Source organism: Oryzias latipes, chromosome 24 (assembly GCF_053564925.1).
Source record: "Oryzias latipes strain Hd-rR chromosome 24, Olatipes_Hd-rR_3.1".
NCBI classification, from domain to species: Eukaryota; Metazoa; Chordata; class Actinopteri; order Beloniformes; family Adrianichthyidae; genus Oryzias; species Oryzias latipes.
Window position 1 is genome coordinate 19,425,657 of NC_136260.1, and position 3,547 is coordinate 19,429,203.

At 41.1% G+C, this 3,547-nt stretch overlaps 1 long non-coding RNA gene across 1 annotated transcript; it reads right to left on the reverse strand.

Moving 5' to 3' along the window:
* Window positions 1–1,106: 1,106 nt before the first annotated feature.
* Window positions 1,107–3,003, reverse strand: LOC144990177 (uncharacterized). The gene is made up of 2 exons (XR_013654164.1): window positions 1,740–3,003; window positions 1,107–1,401 (listed from the first exon to the last, which is right to left on the reverse strand). It is a non-coding gene; the product is annotated as an uncharacterized LOC144990177 (long non-coding RNA).
* Window positions 3,004–3,547: the final 544 nt, after the last annotated feature.

Below are 3,547 nucleotides of genomic sequence, written 5' to 3' on the forward strand. Positions count from 1 at the left end.
GTGTCAGCATTAAGTTTTTGCATGTTCTGGGATGTCAAAATGTACCTTTTTAATTTTCGCAAACCTTAATTCAGTAAGTTTTCAACTTGATTTCCCCAAAAAGATGAACTTTGCTTTTCTGAAACTGATTTAATAGTATTTACCTTTCCTTTAAATGTATTCATTATTTAGTACTTGTGTTGTCCAAATCCTGGTGAATCTTTTATTTTTGTTCAAGACATTATGTGGAATAAATATTAGGTATGATGGCAAAATGTAAATCACATTTAGTCACATTTCCCACAAAACCTTGTTGAACACTAGGTGGAGGCATGAACTCACACCTGCTGTATTAATGGTGGCGTCCTACATCCCGCCAGAGAACCGTCCACATGTGCATGTATTATGCTTCATCCTATACAGATTTGTATTTGTCAAGTCCATGGTTTCATTCGATCCCACACAGACCGTCTCTGGAAATGCTGGGTAAGTTTACAAAGACATTGTAATCACTGGAGTCCTGATCATACGCGTCAGTGCACCAGTAGGTGTCACCGAAGCTTCTTCACAGGAGAGGAAGATGAAGCTGCTCCGACTGCAGTCTTTACCTCCATCTCCTGGTAATCTCTCTGTTCCCGGCCACCATCATCTGCCTGATCATCATCATTTTTCAAGTCATATGCCATAAAACCGCGCTGAGCCTGTCTGGGGTACAGACTATATGCTGAAGTGCACTCACAGTTGAAAATGACAAACCGCCTCCACATATACTGCAGACCAAAGGCTGTGTTGACTGAGTGACTCAAAGGCGACCTTGTTAGAGACTGATCCGACGCTGAAATTACTTAGCAACCCAACGTGCATGATGTGAGATGGAATAAAACTGCCATATATCAGCTTTTTCTGACGACCAGACCGCACTGATGCTCGTCACTGATGTCTGTGAGGAGGGAACACGACACATAACGTCAAAAAAGGAGGAGAGCATAAGTGAGGAGCTGAGGGTCCAAACAAACAGCAGATGATCAGCTCATCTCCTGCCCATGCCTCCATCAGCTCTCCAAGAGCACCAGCTTTTGTTTTCTGTTTATGACTCACAAGAATGAAATCACAAAAATGACAAATAATTTGTGAATAGCAATTTTACTGAGGGGAGATTGGATGAAGCTTAAAGGGGAATTAGACCAGGATACATGTTTGCTTCAGCAAGAAGCAGATAATATAAATCTACCAACAGAATTACATGAGGGGTATATTAAGTGATTCTCCTTTCAGTCTGTTTTGTTTTAGTCTATCATGACCTAGTGACATTGTGTGGTAGTGGAGTCCTCCAGGTGAAGCTTTAGGTCCCACCAGGTCCAGCTGTGCTCAAACACACACAGTTAATTCTAGCTAACGAAGCAATCAGGTGTTTCTGGAGCTCTGTTTAAAGAAGAAGAAAAAAAATAAAAATAAGCTTTTTTCAGTTTATCTGAGTACTTGTAAATCTATGCTACTGTGTGTGTCATGGTGGCCTGGCAGACTCCTCCCCCTCCAGCTCTGCTGCTTATCTCTCTCAGCTGTGACCACTCTACTCATCAGACACCTGCTACTTAAGGAGACCCAGCTTCATCATTCTTCGCTAGTCCGTTAACCCTGATGGTGCCTAGTCTCCTGAAGCTCACTACGTCTGGCCCCCCTTGTCTTGTCCCAAGTTAACCTTGACTGTTTTCTTCGCTTCAGGTTCTCACCTCACGCCAAGAGTGTCACCTGAATCTCACCTCCTCGAGCAGCAGCTGCCGCAACTCTCCTCGTCGACGCCACCTGTGTTTGTGAGCCACAGTCTCTGTGCTCCTCTGGATCTCCAGCCACGCCACGAACTCTGTCTGGCCTCCCAGCTCTTGGGACTCTGCACGTACGGTACCGGAGACTTCAGTCAAGAGCCGCAGCCACGTTACCCACAGCCTCGCCCGGAATCAACAAGAACTTAAAATAAACTCTTCTTACCTTTCACTCACCTGTCTCTGCCTCTGGGTTCCAGCGCCTGGGTCCGTTCCGTGTTCTAGTCATGACAGTGTGGACTGTTTGGCTAACGCTCCTCGTTAAATGGCTTTTATTGTGAAGAAAAGTTTAGAATTTGAGTTACAGGCTTTCATCTTCTCTCATTTTAGGTTTAATATTTTTGAAAAATGATTGAAAAAATTTAGAGAAATTATCGCTCGGATCCTTTGTTGGTCACTGATGTTGACAGGTCCCTAATATATTGCTTCCTCACTTGATATCAGGTCAGATTTCTATTTCTTTCCAATTCACATCTTATCTTTCTCATTTTCTGCTATGTTATGGTGTGTGTGTGTGTGTGTGTGGGGGGCTTGTGTGTATTTTATAATTTTTATTTTTTTTTGTCTTCCTCTTTGGTCTTTACATTTGGAAAATGGTTTTAATGTGAAGCATTTTGAGCTGGATTTGTTTAAAAAAAGTTCTGTAGGATTAAAATTTTGATTTAATTGGAATTTTTAAAAACCTCTTTGGTTGGAACTCACAACCCAATAATTGTTTATGATGGAGTTTTCATCGATGTCCTAAAATCTAACAAAAAATATAGATAGAAATTTGATAAAAATCAATCATGCCATTAATTTGTGTTTTCTCACAATTTCATGTCTCTAATGAGAAATGAAACCAGAGATGACGAAGCGCACATGTACCTGAATAGTTTCAAAGTGTTTGCAAATTTTAGCAACACTTTAAGGTGATCAGATATGAGTTGAAGTTTTAATATTGTGAAAAAATGTTGGGAGGTCTGAATTTATTCTTGACTTATCACTCTATAGGTTGTGACTAAGTAATATTGACATTTTGGCACAGCAAAGCAAACAACTCATGATTTTCAACTGTGTTGTGAGATTTCAAGGTTTATATACAGCAAGTGCTTTTATAAGCGCTAATTTCTGCTCCCGTTATTCATTGTCTCCAGGTTGATGGCACTGAAAGTGTTTATTGTTTGCAGCAAGGTAAAATTACTCAAGCTCATACATTTGTAGCAGCGCCTGGCATTTAGACTTAATGAGGAATCAAACCTGCGAAACTATACAACTAATCAGTACTGACACTCAGTTTTAAAATGCCACCTATTTGACTGGACTGTTAAACATGCAGACAAGGTCAAAATGCATGCACAAGGGTGTTCTCATAATCAAGCGCTGCACTCAGCAGCAACCAGCCTTTTCTGGCTGAAAAAATTCTTGTCACCTGCAGTAAAGATTGTTTTAAAGCACATTCTCATACTCGGGATGTCAAGTGGAGATTTAAATTGAATCCTGGAGGAGTCTGCTGAAAAGTAGCTGGTTGAGTGACTATTCTAATTTGAGAGATAGTGGGCTATCTGGGAAATCTTTTGCTGTAAATGGGAGATGCAGCAGCAGCAAATAGTTTGACAGATATCTTTCATATTGTGTGCTCTCTCTCTGTGTAAATGTGTGGGGCAGCCGTCAGCAGATGTTGGATGTGGTTTGGTTGGTTTTGGGAGCGGCAGAGAGCTGTCTCTGGATATATCAGTTTCTTTACATGTTTATAACCAGCAGCAGTC